Raw genomic sequence first — 26,678 nt, 5'->3', positions numbered from 1 at the left:
CTCTCTGCAGCACCTACTGTGTGCAGGAAGGATCTAGAAAGCCCCTCCTACACAGGGCTCTCAGCCCCCCAAGGCCAGCCCGGCCCAGCACCATCCCCACGTGCAGGGAAGCGCCTGGTCTGTGTCTCCGTTTATTCAGCTCCAGGGAGCCGCGGAGGGAGAGCTGGTCCTGCCGAAAATAAACCAGGATCTGTCGGCAAACAGGCAAACACGAGGGAGCCTAGGGTTCCCAGCCCATGGGAGGACTCAGAGGAGACCCCAGGCTTCCCATGGCGGGGGAGGGGATGTGCCAGCCACTCTCGGGGGCACACCCGGGCTTCCATCACACCGTCCACAGCTCTAAGCTGGGGATGGCTCTCAGCACGGCCAGTGGGGTAGAGGGGTGGAGGATGGTCAGCAGAGAGTTGTGCTTGGGTCGGGGGGGGGGGGGGGGGGTGGGCGGCGGCTGTTAAAGGTGGGCGGCCATTGTGGGCCCCCAGGCAGCAGGGGTGGAGCTGAGGCCCGGCTGCTAGGCAATGGGGTCTGAAAGGACCCTCTGCTCTCTCCAAGGCGGGCAGTGCTGAGCCTGGAGGGCCTGGCTTGCTGGCGCTGCAGTCTGGACCTCAGTCTCCCCATCTGTTAAATGGAGGGCTTGAGTCAGAGGCCCTGCTATGCCGGTCAGGAGGGGCTAGATGCCAGGCGACCCCCGCTCTCCGCCCTCAGGCAGCCTCTTCCTGCCGGATCACCCAGATGCTTACGCTGCTGTCCCTGGCTCTGTCGTATCCAACTCCAGGACCCCAGGGACTGCAACACGCCAGGACTGCCCGTCCCTCACCATCTCCCAGAGTTTGCCCAAGCTCACGTCCAGTGAATCTAAACGCTGAAGGAAGCACCAAACTCCTCCTCTGGGAGCCCCCAGGCCTGGGGCACAGCAGCCCCCCAAGGAGGAGCGGACCCCCCTCCCGGGGGCAGGAGCCCCAAGGACCAGAACCAAAGCTCCTGTCGGGCCTGGAAGGGAGGGCCCAGCAGGCAGAGGCGGAGGCTCAGGGTCCCCCGGCGCCAGCGTGGGGACAGCCATGACTCAGTTTCCCCACAGCGCCGCCCCAGCCCCCAGGGCAGAGCAGAGAGGCAAGGCACGGCCCCCTGCTGACCCCAAGGGGGCCCCACCCTCCTGCGGTCCCGCCACCCTCAGCCTCTGTTCCAGCTCCTCCTGCAAGCCTGAGGCCAACCCAGACCCGGCTCCCAGGAGGACCCCAGCCTCAGCCTCCCAGCGGGCTCGTGTGTGACCTTGGGCCCTTCTGAAAGGCGGGGCCAGATGGGCTGACTGCCCCGGGAAGGACTGGGTGCTCATGCCTGAGTGCTGTGTACCAGCTGTCTCCCCAACCCGGACACAAGCCCCCCAGTTGCCGGGGCCTCAATACACTCACGCTCCAGCAGAGCACGCATGGACCCTCAACCCACCTGGGGAATAACCATCAGGACCCTCCAGCTCAGAGGGCCGGAAGCCTCGGTTCCTGCCCCACGCGGGTGCCGAGTCCCCAAGGTCTCTCCACACCCTCTCCTCCCCGGAGAGCTCGGCAAAGCTGGGAATCAACTGGACACACACGGGCAGGATGAATGACTGGCAGTGGGGCCAGACGGAGAAGCTGCGTCCACACCCGCCACCCCTCTCCTGCTCACCACGTGGGTGCACGCGGACACAGGGTACCCGACGGGGGGTGGGGATGGTCAGGGGGCAGGTGTCCCCAGCAGCCAAGGCCAGCATGCCCTGCTCAGGTGACCAGACCTGAACCCCCAGAGCAGGGATGCAGGAGCCCCGCCACCAGCCCCACTCACTGTGCGTCCCCAGATCGCACCCTGCCCCACTCTGGCCTCAGTCTCCCCATCTGTGCAGTGGGTGCTGGGACAGATGATACCAAAGTCCTTCACGTACCCGAGGACCAGCCCCTGCGTGGGCTCCACCATCAGCCCGCCTCCCCCCACACCCGGAGCCCTGCCCGGGGCCAGGTGACACCCGAGGTTCTGCGGGAAGAAATCGGAATCCATGACCGGAGACAAAGAGGGAAGGGCGGTATGGGGGGACGGGGGTGCTGGAGAGATGACAAATGTATCCTGTGTCCGCGGCAATGCCACCATCTGCTCCAGGTTCACGCCTGGAGATTTATGGCCCCGTCCCCCGGCCCTGAGATCCAGCTCCTGCCTGTCACTCACTAGCTTCTCTCACCCGATGCTCCCAACGCACCCCCACTCCACATGTATTCTCCACCACCCGCCCGGGCATCCGTGGGGGCTGTCTGTTTCCTGCGGAGATATATGGATACCCCAGTCCCAGCACCTCTGCTCATAAATTTCTCCTGCTGCTGCACGTCCTCAGAAAGAGGGTTCTGGGCTCACAGCCTGGGCCTCTCGGGGGTGGGGCTCTGACCCAGGCGATCTCAGTGCTTAGAAAACCCCACTGAAACCTAGAGCTGGTGGGTGGGTGCGTGGGTGGGTGCATGTGTGTCTTAGAGACACAGATGTGGGACCTGGGGTGTGTCTGTGCTTGTGTATCTTAGAGACACACACAGATGTGGGACCTGGGGTGTGTGTGCGTGTGTGCGTATGTGTGTCTTAGAGACATACATAGACATGGGACCCGGGAAGTGTGTAGTGTGTGCATGCGTGCATGTGTGTCTAAGAGACACACACAGATGTGGGACTTGGGCAGACACGCCCCTGGTACCGTGCTGAGATCCTATCATAATTTAGACCCCACTAATTTTTCCTCTCTTGGAGCAAATGATGCTACAAGGAGACTTTTAGGTTCAAACTGCCAAGGTCTAAGACAGGGGCTACTGGGTCCCCGTCTCTCCTGGGGGCCCCATCACCTGTTTTTTGGGGGGTAGGGAATTAGGAGAGCAACAGCCTCTCCCCAGCTTGGGTGGGGGGTGCTGGCTTCCAAAGGCATGGTGAACAACCGCTGAGCTTTCCACAGGGAGTCCTGTGGGGCAATGGGGAGGGGACCTTGGTCCTTCTTGTCCCCAGGCCCAGGTATGTGTGACCACCACACCCCGTGCCAACCCCCTCACATCTGCCAGGTTGCAGGATAAGACACCCACCCCGCTTCCTTCATCAGAACTGCCAGCTCGCAGCTGCTGTGTCACCCTGAGTGGGACCCGGGCGGCCGGCCTTCAGGAGGGGGTCCGAGAGGATCTGACTGCGTGACTCCCAACCTTCCCGACCCGGGGATCCTGCAGGGCTGGGGGGGGGGGCAGTTCTCCACGAGCCCAGGAAAGTGAGGCACGTCTGCCACCCCGAACCCAGAGAGCAGGGGCCTTCCCCTGACACAGCCACCCGGCATCCTTGCCTGCATCTCGGGTGTCTCCCCTTCTGATGAAGCGGGACGCAAACCTGGGGTGGGGTTTGGGAGAGCATCCCCCAGGGCTGGCTCAATTAAAAGGTGACAGCTGCAAGGACCCAGGGCACAGGAGGCCAGGGGGCTGGCTGGGCAGGAAGCAGGACAGTACTCGCGGCTGCAAGGCAACACCAGCCAACCTGCTCCTTTCCTCTGGGGCCCCACTTGAGTCGCCACCAGAGAGGAGCCCAGAGGAGCCTAGGGGAGGCTACCTTCCTATTCCCTGGTACTCCCCCTCGCTCCCCAGCCTTGAAAGCCCCTGCCCCGCAGGGCCCATGAGACCTTAGCTCTTGTTAAGACCTTAGCTCTGGTTAAGCTTTCTTCCCAGCCCCCAGCTCAACAGCGAGGGAGCGAGGCAGACACAGCTGCACCCCAGAAGCAAGCACTCCACGATGCAGGGCAAGGAGAGGATGGCTCACACCTGAGGCTCTGCTGGGGCTGCAAGCCTGGCTGGAGGCTCCCGAGCCTGGAGGAGAGGCCTCCAGGGGCCCTGCCAGTGCTGACCCTTCCCTGGGGTGTTCCTTCCATGGAGCACAGGCGAGCCTTGTGCCCCATTTCACAGATTTGGGAACTGAGGCTCTGAGAGGCTTACCTGCCCCAAGGTCACATAGCTCTTGTCGGGAAGAGTCTGGTTTTGATGCCAGAGGCTGCCGGTCTGTTTTGGAGGGGGAACACCTGCAGGGGGCCCACCCTGAGCAGCAAGCAGGTGACCTGCAGCTTTTACAGAATGGAAGGGGACCCCTGTCTTAGAGGCACGCTGGGGCAAGAAGGCTCAGCGCCCCTCCCCCAAAGGATGACGAAGAGAACGTGTCCAAGGCGGGGGAGGAGGGGAGAACTTCCACCAGGTTCTGAGCAAAGGCCCCCGCCCCCACGCCGAGGGTTTGGCTCCCCTTTCGCGGAATGCCGCCGCTCCCAGGGGCATGGCTGGACGGTTCCGGGGTGCCGGGCTGGGAGGCGCCCAACGTCGCGAGTGCGGACAGACCGAGAAAGGTGAGACACGCTCGCACCGACGGGGCTCAGGGACCCCGGGCCGAGGAGGTTCCGGAGAAGGGCATGGGCCGCGTTGGGTCGACCACGGGAAGCAGCAGCTCTGAGCGGGGATGGGATGAGGGGCGACAAGGGGAGGGGGTGCTGGGGCGGCGAGTCCTTGCGAGGGGTAGTGGCACGCGGGGCAGGGGCGCTCCGGGGGCGGCCGCGGAGCCCCGACCAGGACCCCCTCTGCCCCGCTGAGCCGAGCGCCCGCTCCGCCGCCGCCGCCAAGTTCCTCCAACTTTGCCCGCTCCGCTCGGAGGGCGCGCGGGGCCGGGGCGCATGAGGGGCCGGGGGCGCGGGGTGCGGGGGCGCGGGGTGCGAGGGCGCGGGGCCCGCCTCGCAGCCCCCGCGAGCGGCCGGACTGCCGCGCCCCCGGGCTCGGTCCCGGCTCCGCGCTTACCTGCTCGCCCGGCCGCCGTTCCGGGGCTGCGCCCGCCGCCGCCGCGGCCGCCGCCGCCGCCGTCCTTCAAGCTCTAACTTCGCTCCGGGGATTGAAATTCCTCCCCAGCTTCGCCCATCGATCCGCGCGCCGCCCCGCCCCTCGCGCGCGGGCAGGGGCGCCCGAGCCCGCGCGCCGCCCTGCGCCCCCCCCCGCCGCTGCGCGCCCCCGCCCCCTCTTCCTCCGAGTCCGGCGCCGAGTCTCGCGCCCCCCCTTCTCCCCGCCCGCCCGGCCTCCTCGCTGCCCGGCTCCTGCCCTCCCCGGCTCCTGCCCTCCCGCCGCCGAGCCGGGGGTGGGGGGGCGGGGGAGGGCGCGGGAGGGGGAGGTACTAGAAAGCGCAGGAGGGTTTCCTCTCGGCCCCTGGCCGGCCTCCCACCCACGTCCGCCCTCCCGTGACGGAGCGCGCAGCAGCTGTGGCTGGCAAGGGCTGCCCACGACCCCCTCCCCTTTAAGCAAAGCCCGGGCGTTCTCAGGACCCGGGTCGGCCAGTCGATCCGGCCCACCTGGGAGAAGGCAGGGGTCTGGGGGCAGAGAGCTGGGGGAGGGGCGGGGAGGGCAGGCACCCTCTCCCAGCCCTGGTCCCCTTCCTTCCCTCACTCCCCCAGCCTCTGGGCAGACTGGGGGAGGGAGACTCGGGGTGGGGGGGAGACTCGGGGTGGGGGGGCTCTGAGCAAGCTCTCCTCTTAGTTTGACCCCTGCCACCTGCGCATGCAGAAGCCCCCTTTCCGCAAGTTACAGGCAAGGAAACGGCCCAGAGAGGCCCCGGGGCATGGCCCCCCCCCCCTCCCCGCCACACTGCTGGTCCGAAGCAGAACCCGAGGGGCAGCTTTGCCTCCAGGACTGAGCCTCCTGGCCCCTCGGGGACTCCTCGTTGGGGCCAGGCAGGCCTCGGCGGTGCTCTCGACTGCCCAGGGGGGCTGCCCAGGGGGGCTGCCCAGCCCGCAGCCCGGCCCGCTCGCGTCCCGGCGCCGCCCGGCCCGTCGCCTCAGGCGCCCGCAGCCCCCTCCCCGCTTCCTGTCCCCCGCCCGCCTCTGATTCCCGGCCTCAGTACCCCCGGCACGCTCTCCGCTCCCCGCCAGCAGCTGGGCAATTCACCGAGCATACAAAAGAGTTGACTCAATTCAAAAGCAGCAAATCAAGATAAATCCTATAGTGTGTGGGGACCGGAGAGGGGATGTGAATGAACGCCCACGGCACAGGCGACTCCTATAGGAGCTGGCAGACCCCCTCCCCCAGCGCCAATTGGGTGCAGGTCAGCCAGGACCTGGGGAGTGGGCGCCAAGCTGCCTCCCCTGCCAGGTGGGGACTTAGGGATTCAGTGCTCTGTGGCCCCCTCCTGCCTGCACAGTGGGGTTCTGCCAGGCTATAAAGGGCCTGCTAGAGCGAAGCCAGCATGTTCGGTGGTGGGGACCGAGCCCTGGGGAGCGCTGTGTCCAGAAACCTGCCACAGCCCCAGGGATCAGGGTGAGGCCCAGGGAAGGAGGCTGCTGGGCCGCGGGGGCATCTGAGCTGCATCCCTTCTCCTTGGGCTGCCCCTGCCTGGACCCTCGCCCCGCAGGCCCCAGGCCAAGGCCAGGTTCCGGGCTCTCCCCGTAGACACAGCAAGCCTCAGATGTGCTCGGCTGGGGCTGAAGGACCAGAGAGCAGGCCTACCAGGAAGAGGGCTCTCTTCCTGCCTCACAGCCGCCCCCCTCCTCCAGCTGCAGTTGGAGCTGAGGAGAGCCTCCCTGGGGACACCGGTCACTCCTGGAAGGTCTGAGAAATCAGCCTCTGGCCTCACCAGCCCTGGGCAGTGAATGCATGGGAGCAGGGCTCCAGTGCGACCTTCCCCAGGAGCGCCCCTGCCGGGAGGTGACGGATGCCTATTTCTGGCCAGTCCCCCGACCCCAGCCAGTAGCTGTGGCTCAGGAAGGATGGGGTTGGCTTGGGAGGGGCCACCCCAGAATGCCAGGGACCGAGCTAGGGCCGGCCAGAGTTACAGAGCAGCCTCTTGCTGCTCCCCAGGCCCGGGGGCTATAAGCCCGTTTCTTAGACGAGCAAGCCGAGGCCAGAGGACCCGCCCCAGCCCTGCCCCACTGCCAGGCGAGCATACGTCCAGCCAGAGTCAGGGCTCTGCGGAGGGGCCGGGAGGGTCCAGGCTCCCCATGGGGGGAGGTCCCCGAGCCAGCTGCGCAGAGAGCAAAACCCAGAGTTGGGGGCGCAGGAGATTGCAGGTGGAGCCTGAGGGGAAGCTTGAGGTCCCGGCCACTGACGCCCTCACCCCTGGCCGAGGCCGCCCCTTAGGGCTGCGACCTCTCCGCCGAGTCTCAGCTCGGTCGCCCCTCCCCCGTGGTCGCGCCGATGGCCGCCTGCTTGTAAGTCATTAATTCTGTTCCAGAGGCGCCGGCGCCGTGGCGAGGACTTCTGTCAGCGACCCCACACCGCGCTCCACGCCCCCTGCCCCACCCCCAGACCCGGAGCGGGTGAGGGATGGACACGGATGCGGCTCCTCGCTCACCGAGGCTTGGAGACCGCTGGAGCGCGGCGCAGAAGCTCTGGAGGGCGTCGGGGTCCCCGAGTTGATGGAGGGGGCGGGGCCCGCCCCGGGGACAAAGACCCCCAGGCTGCCTGGGGGCTGGATGCGGCAGACAGGGAGAAAAAGCAAGTACCCCGTGTCCTCCGTCCCCCAAATCCACTCAAGCTGGGACCTGAGTGTTGGGGTGGGTGGAGTGGAGGGGAGGACAGAACCCTCCTGGGCCTTGGGGGTACGTGCAGGCAACGCTGCAGGGGAGCCCACCGGGGCGTCCCCTCCTCCCCGCACGCGAGACTGTAGCTACACCCCAAAACCCTCCCGGAAGCTTCGCGGGTCCCCTTTACTCTCCACAATCCAGCCGGCTGCTAGCCGCGACCACCGCACGCCCCCCGCCGCTCAGATGGGGCGGGGGACGGGCTCGCGTCAGTGGGTCGGGAGGGAATTCCCGCTCAGCGGCGACAGTCGGGCGGGAACCCCACGCCCCGCCAGCGGGGAGGGCTCCGTTAAGGACGGTGCTAGCATCGCGCCGGTCTGGGCGGCCACAGGCCACACGGTGCAGTTTGGGAAGAGAGAAAGTTGGGGGCGACACCCAGAGACGGGAGAGTCAAGAAGGAGGGACGAGCAGGGGGCGTGGAGGCAAGAGCGGCAGGGTGAGAAGGCTGAGAGCCGCTCGCTGGGGTCCCGCCACACCCCGGAGCCCAGCCCGGCCCCCGGCTTCCGGGCGGAGAGGCTCGGGGCAGAGGCCCCTGGGAATCGCCTGGAGCCGGGTCCCTCGCGGGAGAGCGGCGAGGCCGGCGGAGCCAGGAGACCCGGGGGGGTGGGGGCGGGGGTCCTGTAACGCCCGCTCCGAGCAAGGCTCCCCCCACGCCTGCCGTGAGAAGGCTGGGCACCCTCAGTCCGCTCCTGCCCGCCCTCGACTACAAGATGGGGTTCCTGATGGGGGGCGGTCTCCGCATGAACTTGGGGCGCCGCGACTACCACTGCTCCCTCGCAAGCAAGACCACCCCGTTACCCCATCCCTGCCTATCCCTCCCTTCCTGCTCACAACGCTCAGGAAAGTTTCGGGGTCCCCATGGCGCCTCCTAGCCCGAGGGGTCCGGAGTCCCGGGCCTTTGGGCCGCGGCGTCGGGGAGGGAAGTTTGTCCGGCCAGGGCCCGGCGACTGCTAACTTCGGGTGCGATCGCCTCGGCACCCGAGAGCTGGGCGGCGAGGACCGGCGGAAACAACGCTCCATAACCAAGCCCCACTGGCGGGGGACTCGGCCCCGGTGAGGACGCTCAGGGCAGGGCGCGGGGACTGGGGCGGCCCTGGCAGCGAGAGCCTCTGAGGACCCCGCGCACGCCCCCACTGCCGCCCGGGAGAGCCTCTTCCCTGCCTCCCCCAGGGGCGGGGACCTGCTGGCCCTGCAGCCGCGGGAGAAAGGACCCTCGAACCGCAGCCCCCGTCCCCACCCCCACCATCCCCTTCCTACCTGCTCTGGGTTGTGGGCCCGGGGCTGGAGGCACGGTCACAGGAGAGCGCAGCGCGCGCGCCCAGGTCCCCGGAGCGCGGCGGCGGCGGCGGCGGCGGCGGCGGCGGCGGCGGCTTCCCCTCCTTCCTCCAGCTCTTCCTCCGTCGGCCTCGCTGGCTCCAGACAGATCTCCTCCCCCTAGCGCCCTGCCTGCCCCTCCCGGAGCCCGCCGGGCTGGGCTCGGCCTGCGACGGGGAGCGGAGCGGAGCCGGCGGGAGCCGGGCTGCGGCGCTCACTGCGTCAAGCGCTGGGCGAGCGCGGGGCGGCGGCGGCGGAGACAGCGCGCGGCGAGCCTCGGGCCGGCCGGACAGGCGGGGCAGCGGCGGCTCCGGCTCCTGCTCCTCCGGCTCCGGCGCGGGCGCGGTGGTGGCGGCCGTGGCCGCGCCGAGGTTGTAGCACATTCTTTCTGAGCGTGATCGAAGATTTCGTGTAGGAGCCGAAGCAGGGAGGGCTGGAGGAGGGGCGGGGGACGCGGGCGGGGGCGGCCGGAGGGGCGGGCGGCGGTGTAGCTCCGGCACGTCGATGGACGGGGGGTGTCCGAAGGGTGACGCGGGAGGGGAAGTCGAGCAGGCTGGGGGGCGGCGTGGGCAGCCCAGAGGCGTCTTCGCCCCCCTCCTTCTGGCTCGCCCTGCGCGCCCCTGCCCTCGCCCTAGGCCACCGTTAGAACAGAGGCCCCCGAAGGTCTAGGAGTCGGGACGCCGGTGACGATGGGAGGTGGGCACCTGGGCGGAGACGAGCACGCGCGTGCGGGCACTGCCATGTGCACACACACCGGGAACCGCGTGAAAGTTGACCCGAAGTCAGACCCTGTGTGGGCGCGCGCGGCCGCGTGTGCAATTGCTCTGCCCGCTGGGGCGCGCGTTTTCCGGGATGGGGAGGGCGCTGCACCTGGGCGGGGGCGGGGGCGGGAGGGTGGTTGCCCCGAAGGACTTGCTCTACCCTCGATCACTGACCCACCAACCCTCCCGGGGCTCAGCGCCGCCCTCCCCACTTTGGGCGGGGGGGAGGGGGTCAGGGCCGGGGAGGGGTATGGGACCAGCCAGGCTCCTTCGATTCCCGGAAGGTTCGGTTTAGAGGATTTTCCTCCCACGGATCCCTTCCTCCTCGTTCGCCTCCCGAATCCCCGAGGGGCTGCAACCGCTCGGTCGGCCTCTAGACTGGGTTCTACATCCGCAGCCTCTCGGTGGCCCCGCGCCCGCTCCCGGCGTCTACCCCGCCTCGCCGGGCGGCTCCCACTCCCCACGGCCGCTGCCCAGCCTGCGGCTTGCGCGTTGGGCGAGAACTGCAAACCAGGCTCAAGAGCGCACCCGCGCGGCACGGCCTGCGCGCCGCTCCCCGAGCCTCTTGAGTCCGAGCGGCGGAGCAGAGACCCGGCCGGGCTCGGGCTCGGGGCGCGACCCTCCGGACGCCGCCGCCTGCGCGGCGCCCCTGCCCCGCGCGCTGTCCCGGACTGGGAAGGGAGCCAGAGGCAGCGAGGTCGACCTGCGCGCCCCCGGGCTCGCACGCAAAGAGGAGGGGTCTGATGAAGGGTGAGGGGCGCCCCTCCTGGAGGAGGCACCAGGACCGGCCTGGGAGTGGCGGGTGAGGCTGCGAACCACGCCGCCAAAGGACGGCCGGGCCCAGGAAGGGCGCGCGGGGTTCCGGGTCGGGTCGGGTCCAGCCTGCGGCGCCAGCTGCCGCCCTCCAACTCCTTCCGCATCTCCTCCAGACTGGATGTCCCTGATGCAGAGCCGAGACCCCAAAGGGGGCCAGAGTGGAGGAGAGCCCACCGCCTTTCCCGTGGACCCTGGGACCCGGAGGATGACAGTCAAGGTCGGAGCCACTGTCTTCAAGCTGTCCTGTCCTTGAGGGGCGCTCAGACCCCCTGGACCAGGAGGTGGGGGCAGAGGCTGGCCTTGGGAGTCTCTCTTGTCCAGGTCCCTAATGGAGGCGCTTATAGCCCAGGCCAGCTGCAGCCCCCGGTTCCCACTTCCCCCTAATTGGCCAGGCCTTGCCAGTCCGCTGTGACCTGGTTGCCAGGAGCGGCTCTCCTGCCTGAGGGAGCGCGCCTGCCGGATACTTTCACACTCCAGCATCTTGAGATGCTGAAATATGCCCTTGTTTGCTCTGCAAGCAGAGCCTAGCTGCTGTCCCCCGGAAAGGCCAGACACCCCTCACGCTGAGAACAGGAGACCCCAGCGCAGCCCTGGAGGGAGGAGGCAGGAGGGGGCCCCTCTTTCTCTGGGCTAAATAAAGCCCAAGTGCTCTCTTGCTGGTCTCAGTGCTATGAGATCTCGCTGGCTCTCTCCCTCTCTCTCCCGCCTTCCTCTCTCAGACACTCATCTCCTCCTGAAAACCCCCACACAGCCTGCATTGTAGACACACACACACTCCGCCCACACACTGCGTGTCTACACACAGCCCCAGTCGCACCGACCAGCCCATCTCCCCACCAGGCGTTATCTGGGCGGGAACAAGGGATGCTCTTCCCGTCCTCACAGATGCCCAGCTTGGGCTGCCAGAGGTACAGCCCACAGCCAGCTCCAAACACCCCCAGGTCAAACGCACCCCAGTCCACACCTAACACACACGGGCAGGCTCACGTGCCCTCCACGTATCAAGCATGCGGTTGTGGCTTGCATCAATTCAGTTCATGCTCACAGCCACCTAGAAATGAGCACTGTTAACGTCTCCCACTTCACAGGGAGGCCGGGGTTGAACTCTCCAGGAACTGGGTCAGCAGATCCTTGTTTTCACCCCCACAGACCAACCGATAAATCCAGACTCACCCCAGTCCCCTGGGGAGAGGCAAGCCAGGCAGTGAGGGGCCTGGGGCCTGGGGCTGGGACCACCACCTTCCCCAGCTGCTAGAGGCCCCTCTGTGCCTCTCGAGATCCCCTGCCCAAGTACTCACCACACTGGGTTCTTCACCAGACTGTGAACTCTGCAGAGAAGGACAGTCTGACTCACCTCTGAACACCGGACCAGCGCAGGAGGTGTGACCGCTTGTGGTTTCACAACAGAGGAGGCTCTGACGCGTGTCTGCACCCCTGCTGTGGCTCCTCTCTCCTCTCAGGATGGCCTGGCTGGGAGGAACTGACCCAGGCAGGTCAGTCGGACAACTGAGGGTGTACAGGGAAAGACCAGAGGGACACCATGGTGGGGGTTAATGTGGAAAAGAGCCCTCCCCAAGCCCATCCTGGTAGAAGTACCTAGAGGGAGGTGGAGACTGTCCCTTCCTGTGCCCAGAACTTCATAGTGATGAAGACAAACACCGAAAAACCAAGAGCCATGCAAAAAACAACATGGCCGTCTTACATCTAAGCAAAGAGCCTATTCCCCCATATGTAAAAAGCTCTTACAAATCAATAATAAAAAAAACCCAAAAGCAGGAAAAAAATGGGCAGAGATTATGAACAGAAAAGGAAATAAAAATAATGCTTATATATACAAAAAGTGCCCTGTCTCACTCCTAACAACAGAAAGGCAAATTAAAACTACCCTGAGAGATGATTTATTCATCCAATGGGCAAAGAGTAAGGTATAATGACACTGTTGCGATGATGTGGGAAGCAGGCACTTTTAGAGCATCTGAAACAAGGTCCAAATTCCAAATACTTTATACCCTTTGGCCCAGCATTTACTTCTAGGAATCTGTCCTCCAGAGAGTGCTCACAAATGTGAAAAATGATATATTACTGCACGCAAGGTTATTCACCGGAGCACTCTTGGTAATAGCAGCAGATTGGAAGCATCTGAAATGCGGGCAGACAGTGGAGTGCAGGGACGCGTCCACACAGATGCACGCGCAGCTGGAAAGGCACACGCTAATCTGAGTCCATCTCCCAGAACGGTCTTTAGGGGAAAAAAAGGAGGAGTGGAACTGTGTGTGTAGGACTTTTTATTAACTCGTGCAAGAAGGATGTAACACAGTAACATTTTATTTGCCTGTGTGTGCAAAACAGCAGGAAAACTGGAGGGCCAGGAGATGGGAGAGAGGGGAGGAAACTGCTTTACTCAGAGGTGTTGTTCACGTGTCGACAGTGAATTTCACCCTTCTGAACAGTATACAGTTCCATGAGTTTTGACAAAGGTGTACATCTGTATCACCACCCCAATCAAGATATTGAAACGTCCAGCGCACCAGAAAATGAGGCTTTTCACTCTGTACCCACATCTGCTGTTTGAATTTTGTACAACGCGCATACATTTCCTTTGTAATAAATTTAAATACAGAAGTTAAAATGAAAGATGGTTTCACATCTGTCATCTCGTACCTCCAATATCCCAGGAAGGCGACTCTTCCCACTCCCGTTTTACAGATCAGACTGAGCCTCCCGGAAGAACAGGGACTTGCCCTGGAGAGCCACGGCAGAACTGGAACCCGAGGCTCTCTCTGATTCCCAATGGCTAATAATGTTGAGCAGCCTCGTTAAGGGTTAATTTACATAATTACTCAGTTCACTGTTCCAAGTGTGCTGTTCAATGGCTTTAGTATATTCACAGAGTTGTGCGACCATCTAACTTTTTGAGCATTTTTTACTCCCAAAGGAAACCCCGGTATCCGTGAGTAGTCACCCCCACCCTCCACCATGACGTCTATCCCTAGGTCTTTCTCTTTTAACTTTTATTTTTTATGGGAGTATATAGCTGATTAACTGCTTAAATTAAATCTATAAACTATTACATTGAATTAAACGGATAGTTTCAGGTTTACAGCAAGGGCTCAGCCATATGTAAACATGTGCCCATCTCCCCCAAATTCCCTTCCCGTCCAGCCTGCCACGAAGCACTCAGCAGGTCAGCAGCAGTAGGACCTTGTCCCCAACCTGCTTTCTGGCTCCGAGTCTTGACAGTTCTGGATGTTTCAGATCGACGCGCTCGCCTGCTCAGGGGCCCTCCGTGACTGGCTGCTCTCACTCACTGGGGCGTTTCTGAGACTCACGCGGTGGTTTAGTCGCTCTGCCGTGTCTGACTCTGCGACCCCGTGGACTGCAGCCCGCCAGGCTCCTCTGTCTGTGGGATTCTCCAGGCAAGAGCACTGCAGTGGGCTGACATTCCCTTCTCTGGGGGATTTTCCTGACCCAGGAATTGAGCCTGGGTCTCTTGCACGGCAGGCTGATTCTTTACTGACTGAGCTACGAGGGAAGCCCGCGATTCACACGTGTCGTACTGTATGTCACCGTTTCATTCTGATGGCCTGACAATATTCCATGTGTAGATGAAATCCCCTTTCTTATCCATTCATCAGTGATGGGCATTTGGGTTGTCTCCACTTCAGGGGATATTACAGATATGCTGCTGTGAGCATTTATAGAGTTTTCATGTGAACATACGCTTTCATTGCTCTTGGGTACGTCCGAGGAGTACAATTGCTGGCTGTGTGGCAACTCTGCATTTAATGTTTTGAAGAATTCCCAAACTGTTTCCCACCAGCGGTGTGTGTGTTTCGATTTCTCTGCACCCTCACCGACACTTGTTTTTATGTCTTTGATTCCAGCCAACCTGGTGGGTGTGAAAGGGTGTCTCACTGTGGCTTTGGTTTGCATTTCCCAATGGCTAATAATGTTGAGCATCTTTTCATAAGCTTCTTGGCCCTTGTAAATCTTTGGAGAAATGTCTATTAGGATCCTTACGCATGGCCACTGGGCTATTTATCTTTGTATTATTGGGTTGTAAGAATTAAGCAGGAGACCCAGATTAAATCCCTGGGTTGGGAAGATCCCCTGGAGAAGGGAAAGGCTTCTCACTCCAGGATTCTTGCCTGGAGAATTCCATGAACGGAGGAGCCTGGTGGGCTACAGACCATGGGGTTGCAAAGAGTGGGACACGACTGAGTGACTTACACTTTCAAGAGTTCTTTATGTAGTCTAGACATAAGTTCCTAATTAGATTTATAATTTGCAAATATTTCCTCCCTTTCTATGGGTTGTTTTTTCACTTTCTCGTTGGAATTGTTGGCAGCACAAAAGGTTTTAATTTTGATGAAGTCTAATTTTTTTCTTTTTGTTGCTCATGCTTTTGATGTCGTGTCTAAGAAGCCTTTGCCTAAGGTGAAGATTTACTCGTATATTTTCTTCTAAGAGTTTTACAGTTTCAGCTCTGCTATTCAGCTCTTTGATCCACCGAGTTATTTTTCAGACGGTGTGAAATAGGGCTCCAGCTTCGTTCTCGTGCGAGTGTTGTTGGTCCCAGCACCATTTGTTGAAAAGTCTGTTCTTTTTCCACTGAATCGTCTTGACCCGCTTGTCAAAAATAGAGTCACCTTCAAGCGAGGGTTTATGTCCGCAGCCTCACCTCCACCCCTTCGGTGGGCATGTCTCTGTCCTTCTGCCAGACGGCTCTGTCCTGCTTGACAGCGGCACCTGTGAGCCTCTGGCTTTGTTCTTTTGCAAGATCATGTTGGCTCTTTGGGGTGCCTTACTCTTGAACTCAAGGCTTCCCAGTTGGCCCAGGAGTAAAGACTCTGCTTGTCAATGCAGGACATGTGGGTTTGATCCCTGGGTTGGGAAGATCCCCAGGAAGAGGAAATGGCAACTCACTCAGTCTTCTTGCCTGGAAGAATCCCACAGACAGAGGAGTCTGGAGGGCTTACAGTCCATGGGGTCGCAAAGAGTCTGACACGACTGAGCCACCGAGCGTGCAGCTGAGCCACTGAGCACGCACGCACTCTTGAACTCCGTGCAAAGCCTCAGCTTGTCCCTCAGCCTCCCTGAGCAGCTACAGCACGCGTAGGAGCACCGGCGACTCAGTGTGACCAACAAAGAAAGGCAACCAACAAGCACACACGTCCTAAGCACCTGCTGTATGCCGGCACTTACTGCGTGTAAGCTCTTGATGTTAGTTAATTCCTTCAGGCCATGGCAACACCGAGGCACCAGGAGCCTGGGGAACTAGTCCAAGGTCACACACACGCTCAGGGAACGGCTGCTCGTCTACAGCACCCCACTCGCACTGTTTTTCACGCGGAAGCTTGAAAGTTTTCAGACATACAGAAAAGTTGAAATAGTTTTACGGTGACGCCCAGACGCCCACAGCCGCATCTGGCTCCACTCGCCTTGTCAACTTCCTCCCCAGCCCTGCGGGAACCAGCCGCTTCCCAGGTCAGTTGCAGATGCCAGCACGGGGCACCCCTAGATAGGCAGCGCATGCACCAACTAGAGTTCGATGTTTGTTACAGAGTTTTGATTCTTTGGAGGAAAACTGATACACAAGGAAATGGAGACCTATAGGGGGACCATGAATGCTCTCGTGGGCACTCTCTGCAGCCCTACTGAGAGACAGAACACCCACTAAAATGTTCCCACTTGCCCAGCCCCGCCACACCACCCTGGTTCTGACTTTTCCCACTGAAAGCTGGTTTACTGTGTCCCAGACATCAAACCAGTCCATCCTAAAGGAAATTAAGCCTGAATATTCATTGGAAGGACTGATGCTGAAGCTGAAGCTCCAATACTTCTGGCCACCTGATGCGAAGAGCTGACTCACTGGAAAAGACCCTGGTGCTGGGAAAGATTGAGGGCGGGAGGAGAAGGCGATGACAGAGGATGAGATGGTTGGATGGCGTCACCGACTCAATGGACATGAGTTTGAGCACGCTCCGGGAGCTGGTGATGGACAGGGCGGCCTGGCGTGCTGCAGTCCGTGGGGTCGCAGAGAGTCGGACGTGACATAGCGACTGAACAACAAGACTTTCATAAACTTGGGGTCACAGAGAGTGTCCTCTCTGTGTCTGGTCCCTTCCGCTCTGCACAAGGTGTACGTGTCCATGGGGTGCTGCGTTTTGCAGAGCGGTGCTGAGTCGCACACCCACGTTGCCCCCCAGCGGCCCCCGCTCTGGCCTCTCGCCTGCTCACCTGTGTGACCTCTGTTCGCACCTGCGCCCCCACCCGATCCTCAGGGCCGCCTTCCAGATGCCGCCAATCAGAGGAAACGAGGGTGATGCCGCCCCCTCGGAAGCCAGAGGTTGCAGAGACACACGTCTTTGCTGGCATCTTGAGTCTGGGATAAATCACATGCCAGGGTGTTAGGTGGAGAAATCAACAGATTATAAATCGCATAGTAATAAATTCAATCCAGTTTTGCAAAGCAAAAATGTACACGTGCTTAGAAGAGGGCAGGACGATGGTGGTTTCTTTCCCCCAGAATCGTCCCTCTTGACGGTCAGGGATGTGGATCGTGATGGGTGGGGGTGCAGGAGAGACAGCGGAGCTCGGGCCCCTCCAAGGCACCCTGCCCTCAGAGACACTGAGATGTGAGGTCTGTGTCCCTGCCAGACCCAGCACAGGGCCACCATCCATGACCAACCAACGTTGCAGCCTGAAAGCTGGCAGGAGGGACAGAAGGACAGACGGACAGAGCAGGCCCCAAACGTGTCAGGTCCAGGTTCCGGGGACTAAAGGGCCACCTTTCCTGGGACCTCAGAGGTGGGGGCTGGGAGAACTGCCCCTCGCTGTCCCCAAGGGGCCCGCACCCCCTCCTGCATCACGAGAGGCAGGGACCACAGCACCAGCCCCGGCCACATGGCCTTCCTGGGTCCATCCTGCTCGTTGAAGGACTTGGCCGGAAAATAGCAAAGGTGACATGCAGAAGCTTCGGAGTGGACTGAGAGGTATCTGATTTCTTAAAAATGGTATCAGCCACCGGGACTTCCTTCCTGGAAGGAGAGACCCAGGGTGTCGAGGCTGGTAGAGGCTTTCTGCCTCACGTCCCCAGGCCCCCCCGGAGCCCCCGAGACAAGGTGCTCGGAGGCCACAGGCGGACAGGGGCCTGAGTGCCTGTGTGACTCTGCACACATGACAAAAGAGGCCACAGCGCCGGCCCACCCCCTCTTCCCACATGACCCCCGGGGTCAGGACCAGCCTGATCCGCGTCACGCGCAGGCGGAGCTTCAGGACTGAGCTGTGGACAAGCCGTCAGCGTGCAGCCCTGCAGCCTACCCAGGCAGGGACCCCTCCTCACCCTTGTCCCCGGGGACCCGCTGGGGCCCAGCCCGGGGCGTACATGTTCAGACACGTGGGGCGGGCCCGGGGCCGGGGGGCCCCATTCGTGGGCGTGCTGGTCCCCCCGACCTCAAGGCCTGCCCTTACAGGTGCCTCTGCTTGGCGTGCCCTCCCACACCCTGGCTGGCCTGCCAGGGCCTCTGTCCTTCAAGCCTGGCTTGGGTGTCCCAGGCAGGTTTGGTGCCCGTGACTGCTTGTCACCTGGACTGGAGTCCCTGGCTTCTGGACAGGGAGCACTTTGAGGGGGGCTTGTGCCAGCGCCCCTGAGCCCCATGCCCCTCGAGGAGTTTGAACTGACCTGGCGGGCGAGGGTTGAGGGGTGGAACCCCAGGGGAGGGGAGGCGGGAGGGTCCAGGGCACGGAGACCACCGCGCCCCGCAGCGTCCTCGCACGCCCGGCCCGTCTCCCCTTCGCTCAGCTGCCCTTCTCCCCCAGAGGCCCCGCACGGCCAGGCCGCACTCTGAGCCCTGCAGGGACAACAGTCCAGGCCCAAGCGGGGAGGGTCGGGCAGGAGGCACTCTGCCGCAGGAGCGATCGATCGCGTTTCCTCGGGAAGGAGGCCAGGGCCTCCTGGCCGGCCGCCCTCCCTCTGGCCTGCTCCGCGGGTCACAGGCCTGCCAGCGAGCGTCCAGGCCACCCTCACAGCCACCTTCCTCTGCCCTTGCCTCTGGGTCAGTGGTGATGATCCTGCCAGGGAGTGGTCCAGCTCTGGGGTCCACAGCTGCCCCCAGGAGCCCACCAGGCTGCCCAGCCTCTGGGCCGCCATCAAGGCATCAACTGGGTGGAAGACAGCTCCTCCCCTGCTTCCTCCCAGGACACTGCTCCCCCCAGTTACTTTTGATAAAAATATCCACTCCCCCAACCCCGGTGATACTGGCCTTTCTTCTCCCACGCAAGCTTCCTGACCCAGGATGTGCTTGATTTCCCCCCATGTCAGGGAGCTCACTACCACCTAGCCCCGTTAGATGCTCGCTTTCTATATACCTACAGTCGCTCCCAGCTCTGTCTTGACAAGACCTGAGCACCCCATCCTGCCGCTCGAGCCATCTCAGGGCAGCCTGTGGTGGGCCCACCTCTGAGTCCTCCTGGCCTCCACTCAGCCCACGGCCCAGCCCTACCTACCCCCTCTGATGTGACCTGCACCCCAACATCTTCGCCTCCCCCACATCTCTGCAAAGGCACCCCCTGCTCTCCTGACTGCAGCCACCGGCGCACCCTGGAGCTGACCTCTCGAGGGTCTGGGCTCCGCGGGCTTACGGGAAGCAACCCTGGACAGGCTGTGATGGACGCCAGCGGGGCAGGGACCCAGCTTTATGAGTGACTGTCAGGTGGGCAGCAGATAAGGCTCCGGCCCGGCGTGACAGAAACAAGTTATAAAAAGCCTCCGCGGCATCTTTTCATTGACTTGTGCTTCGTGTTCCATTATCTCCTGGGCTAACAGGCCGCACACAGAAGCCCGAGGGAATGCAGTGTCCCGGCCGCGGGGAGACGCCCAACGCAGCCCAGGGCCACGGGTGTCCCCCAGCGTCAGTAGCCCCCTCCCAGGACTGTCTGGCATGGTGGGTCCCTGCCCCCCCGTGCACTTTCTTTCCTTTCTGTTGGGGGTCCGGCAGGATACGATCATTCCTCACAGAGGCTGCGGGCAGCAAGGGACGTGCCCAGGGCCGAGGTGCACAGGCAGCATCGGCAGAGCCGCAGGCTGCCCCCCACCACTCGCCCTCCAGGAGGACATGTCCCCGCTTTGCAGGCGGGTCTGTGAGGCCCAGGGTCGGGGGGCTTAGCGACACCCCTGCCAGCCAGAGGCCAGGCTGGGCTGTGGGACCCCCTGAGCCTGAGGGAACTTCCCAGCTGGGGTCTGGAGCCTCTGCACATGGGAGGGAGGCTGTGGAGCACCCTCAAACACCCGAGGCTTCTTGTGGCAGCAGGTGTCCGCGGGCCCCAAGGCCCTTGCAAGGCAAAGTGCCCACGTCTGAGGGCAGGGACGAAAGACTCTCCTTCCAAGCCCAGTCGGGCCCGCAGGCTTGAGGCCAGCAGTGAGGGGCTTCCAGGAGGCCTCAGCCCTGGCTGGGCCCCTGGGGTCCTGGCGTCTCCTTGCCCGCCTGCGGCCCATGCTGGGGTCCCCCTGGCGCTCCGGGCCTCTCCTGCACAGACCCCCCCAGCACCCCTGGCCCCTCGGGCGGGTGGCGGCTGCACGCCTGCTGCTCCTCGCTCAGCCAGCACCCCAGGGCCGAGCGGACCCAGCAGTGTCTGAGGCTCAAAGCAAGCAGGGAAGCAACGCGCGCTGATGTAAATGAAGGGCCGTTTCTTCTTCCAGAATAGCTGGGCCCGCGGTGTGGCCAAGGAGCCCGGGGCGCACAAGCCGATCGTATCACACGGAGCCAGTAATTAATAAAAATGGGCGATGATGGGCCATCTGTGCGGCCCGCGCTCCGCGGCGCAGCCACGCGGACCCTCATTAGGCATTCCTCGGCCGCGTCCCCGCAGATGTCGCGGTGGCTCCCGCGGGAAGACAGAGTGGGACAAGTTCAGGCAAACAGCGTGGAGTGGGCCGGGTCTCAGCCGCGGAGCTCACGCGGGCCGGTCTGAGTGAGACCCCCGGGTGGGCACCCAGCGTCCATCGTCCACTGGCCCCACGTGCTCTTGGCGTGACCTTGGGCGAGCACCCCGCGGCTCCGGACCTCCGCCTCCACGCTGCCGCAGGGAGCGGGACAGGTCCCCAGGACAGTGGTCAGTGTGCACTGGGAGCACAGGGCCCCCAGAGCCTTCAACTCGCTCAAGCGCAAAGGAGGCCGCCGTCCACGGAGACTGGTTGGTGACCAGCAGACCGAGGGGGCCTAGGGTCTTGGAATTCTCTAGAAGTGCTAGTCGGGGCTTATTCTCCTTGACAATTCCAGCCGCTCATCTGCTCCTGCCGGAGACCCCTCACCCCTGGAAACAGTCTGCAGGCTGAGGGCTACCTCTTGCCTGGGCGGCGGGCCCATCAGCGGGACACAGGCCTGGGAGCCTCAGATGCCCATGGCCTGCAGCCCAATGAGAGTCAGACTGGCAAAGAGGGAGCCTCAGCGAGACGGGTCAGGGTTAGAATAAGGGTCAGCATGCATGACGCTGCCCAGAGAGGAGCCCCTGGAGGTCTGGCGCAGGTGGGCAGCTCGCCCTGAGCACCCTGGGACCGTGGGCGGGGCATTGAGGCAGTGTTTGGCCTCTCGGAATCCCGAGGTGATGGGCTCCGCAGTGGGTCATGCGTGTCACGGCTCCCCATAGTGGGTCCTGTCAGGACAAATGGCCAAATGCTCCCAGAGTGGGGCTCTCCCACAGTAGCCAAGGGCCGCTCGGCCTTGAATGCAGCGCGAAAGGCAGAGACAGACCCCAGGGCGCAGCCAGGTGGCCTGCCCGAGGGCACACGGTGACCCAGGGGCCCAACTCCCTGCGACTGGTCCCCCAGCCGGAGAGACGGGACGGGGGTCCAGGCTCGCCCTGCCCCTGCCCCTGCCCCCCGCCCTCCCTGGCTTCCAGAGCTTTCTCCACGGTGTCTCTGCCACTCCTGCCCTGCTTTCCTCCGTGTCTGGATAGCACTGGAACAGTGAGGCTCTCCAGGTAGACTCATCTTGGGGGTGAACTCTCAGATCCACCCGCAGACCTGGGGATTGAATTCAGCTGGAGGATCAGAGTCGCCTCAGCAGCTCTTCGCCTTCCGGAACTTGCTGTCCCGTCAGCCAGCACCACCCCTACCCCGGCAGAGAGTGAGCGCCCACCTGTGTCTCGCCCATCGCGAGGGACGGCCAGGTAAGCAGGTCCTGGCCGTGGGCCCACAACACCAGACCCCAGGCTGCTCTGGTTACTGCCTGGGTAATCCGAGGCCCCCTGGCCTGTCCCCAGAGAACCCAAGCCCCCAGCTTTGTCCCCACACAATAGAGCGCTCGCCCGGAAGGTGGACTCATAGAGGGCGTGTTTGTTCTAACACCCTCAGCCTGGCCGACGCTGAGGGCCCCTAGAGAAGGGAAGCTGAAGCCTGGGGAGGCCAGCCCTTTCGTGGGGAGTGGGGTCAGAGTGGAGGTGGGAGTGTGGACCCCTGGGCACCAGGTCAGGGCTCTTTCCCACCCGGAAGTCCAGGACCAGGGGTCCAGGCCTCCCTGCAGTGAAGGTAAGGCTGCCCGCAGGCAGAGGTCAAGGGGAAGAGAGGGTGCAGGAGCCCAGAAAGCTGTGGAGGGGCCCAAGGGCGAGGGGTGTTGGGGAGTGCGGCATCACCAGCGTGAATATTCATGAGTCCATGAATATTCATAGCGACATCTCTACCACTGATAAGGGAGACACTGGGCTGGGAAGGAGAACCCACCACTCGCTTGCCCAGAACCCGGACAGTGGTCCTGGGCTTTGAGCCCGTCTGCCATAGGACCCAACAGGGCCCCTCTGCAAAGGTCACCAAGGAGCCAGGGCTAGCGAGGGCCTGGCCGGGGGGGAGGGCCATGTGGCCACCCCCTGCCGTGGACTGGGGCTCCCGGGCGCAGCTGGTGAGGGCCGCCTGGACGTAGCAGGCAAGGGCGGAGCAGCCGGGAGCCTCAGGACGGTCTGGCTGGTCTGGGTAACTGGCCAGCAGCCAGGAGGAGCTGGGAGGAAGCCGCAGCTGCTGGAAACAGGAGCCCCTGGGGGCTGATGAGGACAGGATCCACGTCAGGGGTGGAGGGAGTCCAGGGAAGGAAAGTAAGGGCGGCCCAGAGAGTGGCAACACCATGCCCAAGGTCACACAGTGAAACCTGGGACAGCCCAGGGCTCCGTTCTGGAGTCTGTGGGTGTGGGAACTGGCAACAGGAGGCTGACCTCTGGGCTGGTTCCTGCCCCAGGACAGGCGTGTGGCTCTTCCTGCACACAGCAGGCCCTCGATTCGTAGTTGTTGAATGAACGTCTGTGTTTTAAAGGGGAGAAACCAAGTCTCAGAGGAAGGGCCCCGTCCCAGGCTGTGCTGGGCGGTGTCCCGGACCAGCCTGCGTCTCACAGGGCAGTGCCTGCGGGTTAGATGGGAATCTCGGTGGAGGACCAGCGTCCTTGGTCGTCCTGAGCCGTCAGGAGCCGGGAGGCAGCCCCGCCTCCTCTCTGACCTCAGTCCCTTCTAACAGTCGGAACTGAGAAAGCTGTGGGTGAGACTCACTTCAGGAAACGAGAAGACTCGGGAGACCAGGGCTCGGCTGAGACGGGGCAGGGCAGGGGGACAGGAGGGTCCCCGGGCCGAGGGGGCCTCTGGAGCAAACCCCAGGCCTGTCAGGGCGGGCGTGCTCACTCATCTGCGTGGTGACTGAGCAGGCAGGACGCCACGTTGTTCGGAAACCCAGGGAGGAGGCTGACAGTTCGTGGGGAAGAAAAATAATCATAAATGATGGTTTTTATTAAAAAATATCACCAGGAAAATGTAGGCTCATTCCAGAAGCCCAAGAAGAGCCCAAAATGTAATAAGGGGGAAGAGAGGGGAAGGGGGTTGGAAAATTAAAATCATGAAAATAGCCCAAGAAAATCTTCCGATATCTGCTGGCGGCTGCAGGGAAGGAAGGAGGGGAGGGAGGGTGTCACATAGTGTGACGTGATAAACATTATTCTGCAGCCGAAATAGCAGGCGCGGTGGCAGAGGAGGGACAAACAATCCATCACGGAGTCATGATGGATGGTCCTGCTTGGACGCGGAGGCCAGGGTCCCCGGGAGGGCGGGGTCGGCCTCTGGTGGACCTGCCCGGCCCATTACACCGTGTCTGGGCCTGGGGCACATGGAACCCAGTCTGGATGGGAGATGGGAAACAGACCCAGAGACAGCGGGCCGGTGCCCAGAGCCACACAGGAATCCAGGGTCAGGACAGGGCGGGGTGGGGACACAGCAGCACCCAGACCCCCAGATCCAGGCTTCCTCGGGGAGGAGTCGGGGTTCTGTCTCCCACCACCTCTGGCCGAGCAGCTGGGCCACAGAACACCCCCCAGCCCCTCTCTGCCCCTCCCCGGGGGTGTGGGCTGGGCATCCAATCTGGGTTTGAATCCTGAGTCACCCATTTCCCCCGGAAAAGTTGCCCAGCACACAAGTCCCTCCTGGACGTGGAGGGTGGGCTGTGCGTAGTGCCGGGCCCCGGGCAGGGTCCCCTGTTCGTCCACAACTAGCGCTAGAGCGGCTGCTGCCCCGTCCACCAGGCGGCTCTCCTCGGGGCCCCCTCCTGTGTCACAGGGGTGCCAACCCCTGACTTGTCTAAAGACAAGAAAGGAACCCAGAATCTCTCAGGTCAGTGGTCATCTACCCTTGTCTTTGGCAGGAATCAGAAATAATCCACTTGCGGGACTTACCTGGTGGCCCAGAGGCTAAGACTTCGCTCCCAAAGCAGGGGCCCAGATTTGATCCCAGGTCAGGGAGCTGGAGCCCACAGGCCCAAGTGAAGAGCTCGCACATCACAACCGAAGATGCTGACAAAGATCAAAGATCCCGTGTAGGAGCTTCCCTGGGGGTGCGGTGGTTGAGAACCCGCCTTGCAATGCAGGCGACGCAGGTTCGATCCTGGTCGGGGAAGTAAGATCCCACCTGCCACGGAGCCACAAAGTTCTCGGTGGCTTCAACTACCAAGCCCATGGGCTCCAGAGCCCGAGTGCCACAACGAGAGGTCAGATGCAGCAACGAAAGATCCCGCATGATACCAGGAAAGTCAGTTAAGACCAGGCGCAGCCAGATAAATAAATATAAAAATCAAAAAAGGAAGAAAGAAAAGGAAATGATCGACTTGCAAGGTCTGGCTGAGGAGGCAGGGAGGCAGGAGGGACAGGGGTGGCCAGGGCTCAGACTCAGGGGTGTCTGTGCGTGTCTAATCCTCGGGACCCCAGGAGAGGGAGGCAGTGGTCCGACCACCGCCTCCCTGATGGGGGTGGGGAGGGGCTGCAGAGGCAGCTGGTCAGGCGGCATCAGGAGGGACAGGCAACGGGGGGGCGGCCCAGCCAGCCCCGCCCTATGCCCACAGGGCCCTGGGCCACCTGCACACTGAGAGCCCTGCAAGGTAGGTGGGGAGAGACGGGAAGACGGGAGCAGAAGGCCAGGCCTAGAGAAGCAAGGAGTGAGCCAGAGGCAGACACTGAGGACCCCCTCAGACCCCGTCCCCGGGACCTCTGCCCTCCCAACGCCCCCCCCGGGCACCGCCGTCCCCCCTCCTCCGCCGGGCCTCCCTGGGACACCGCTAAGCACACCCTCCCTACGTCCCCTTCTGCAAGGCCCAGGCCCCTGGGGCACTTTCCCTGCAAAGCCCCTGTGCCCCAGACCCCAGCCCCCATCTAGGAAAGTTCAGGAGGAAAAGGAGCTAGCCTGCTTCGGAGCCCCTGTGTCAGAGCGGGGAGAGGCCGTGCCCCCTGCCCTGCAGGGGAGCGAGTGGCCCCAGCTGTGATGCTTCCAGGCCGGCTCCCACCCTCAGCACCCCCGTCAGCTTCCAGAGGGATGATTGGGATCCGGGCCCGGGTCCAGGCCAGCAGGGGGTGAGGGGTGGGCTTCCCTGGAGCCACAGCCTGGGGCACCTCCAGGAAATGCGGGCAAAGCTGGCCGCTCTGGGCCTGTGAGAACAGGACAGACTGTCAACCCATCACCACGGCCAGGACCTGCCTGCTGGGGGAGCTGTGACCCTCGCGGGTCCCGGGAGAGGAGAGGGGCCGACAGACACCCCACCTCATTCGCCCTGGGTCTACGAGGGCCCCCTGCTGGGGGTGCAGGACCCCGAGGCCAGGGCCCTTGCGGGGTTGGGGACTCACGTGGTGGGCATCTCCTAGGACCCAGCTCCGAGGGGCTGTCCCTGCGCTGGCCTGCGGGGTCTGCGGGCTGCTGCCTGCAGGGATGGGCAGGGGGTCCATCCAGCCTGCTCCCTGTGGCAGCGCAGGCCTGAGGACCCCGACCTGACCCGACCCGACCTGACCGGACCCGACCTGACCAGGGCGACTCCCAGGAGCCGTGCAAGGGAGGGAGCGGGGAGGGGCATGCTGCCTGGCGGGTTCGGGGGCTCTGGTTTCCTGAGGATGCGCTGCACGCTGCTCAGTCACCTGTGCCTGACTCTGTGTGACCCCCTGGACTGTAGCCCGCCAGGCTCCTCTGTCCACAGGACTCTCCAGGCAGGAACCTGGAGAAGGTCCCACATTGAGGCGACTTTCCATATGGATGAGATTTCCCTTTGAAACTGGTTAAAGACTCCTGGGCTTGGGGAGCAGGGATGTGAGGAGGAAAGGGGCAGAAGCAGCCCCAGTGACGGAGAGAGGCCAGGGGAGTGGGCAACCTGCTCGGGGGCTGAGAGAATGAGGGGTGGGCGTCCCCTCAGGGTCTGAGAGGATGGGGGTGGGCGTCCCCTCGGGGGCTGAAAGGACGGGGAGGGGGGGGCGTCCCCTCAGGGGGATTAGAGGATGAGGGGTGGGCGTCCCCTCAGGGGCTGAGCGGCTGCGCAGGCCTAGCTGTCGCGGCTCCAGAGCCCCTGCATTCAGGGCAAAAACCGTGATCATGATCAGGCCATCAGCCCCTTGAGGCCCGGGCCTCTGCTCCCAGGCGCTGGAGCAATTTTTCAACATATGCAAACGGTCTTCCTGTGGGGGGTCGAGGGGAGCAAAGCTTCCTTCCAGGCAGAGACGGCCAGAATCCTGAGCTGCCCCCAGGCCTCACCACGACCCGGCCGCCTCCCCCCAGGACTGGGGGCCCCCCGGGGCAGCCCCCACGCTGGGCCCGTCCACTTGACCGAGAAACGCAGCTCAGAGGTGGCTGCGGAGCAGAGAGCCACCCGCACTCCCACCCGGACCGCGCCCCAGCCTGCGGCTCTGCAGCCAGGACCCCCCTCACGCCCAGCGCCCCTTCC

At 63.1% G+C, this 26,678-nt stretch overlaps 1 protein-coding gene and 1 long non-coding RNA gene across 5 annotated transcripts in view; one reads left to right on the top strand and one right to left on the bottom strand.

Moving 5' to 3' along the window:
• The window catches only part of ELFN1 (extracellular leucine rich repeat and fibronectin type III domain containing 1), a 62,792-nt gene extending 53,653 nt beyond the window's left edge, over positions 1–9,139 (bottom strand). For 2 of the 4 annotated variants that reach the window (XM_025274861.3, XM_044935699.2), the window contains exon 1: positions 8,828–9,139. The gene's annotated coding sequence lies outside the window, so the exon portion shown is untranslated. Of the gene's footprint in view, positions 1–4,805; positions 4,925–8,827 lie in introns of those variants that run through there. The other 2 variants (XM_044935697.2, XM_044935698.2) reach the window with 2 other exon arrangements.
• LOC123331523 lies at positions 3,735–13,042 on the top strand. Its single transcript, XR_006548200.2, has 3 exons — positions 3,735–4,363; positions 10,575–10,678; positions 11,780–13,042. It is a non-coding gene; the product is annotated as an uncharacterized LOC123331523 (long non-coding RNA).
• Positions 13,043–26,678: the final 13,636 nt, after the last annotated feature.

Source organism: Bubalus bubalis, chromosome 24 (genome assembly GCF_019923935.1).
Source record: "Bubalus bubalis isolate 160015118507 breed Murrah chromosome 24, NDDB_SH_1, whole genome shotgun sequence".
NCBI lineage: Eukaryota > Metazoa > Chordata > Mammalia > Artiodactyla > Bovidae > Bubalus > Bubalus bubalis.
The sequence above is the reverse complement of the archived record's forward strand: the minus strand, read 5'-3'. Positions and strand labels throughout refer to the sequence as shown.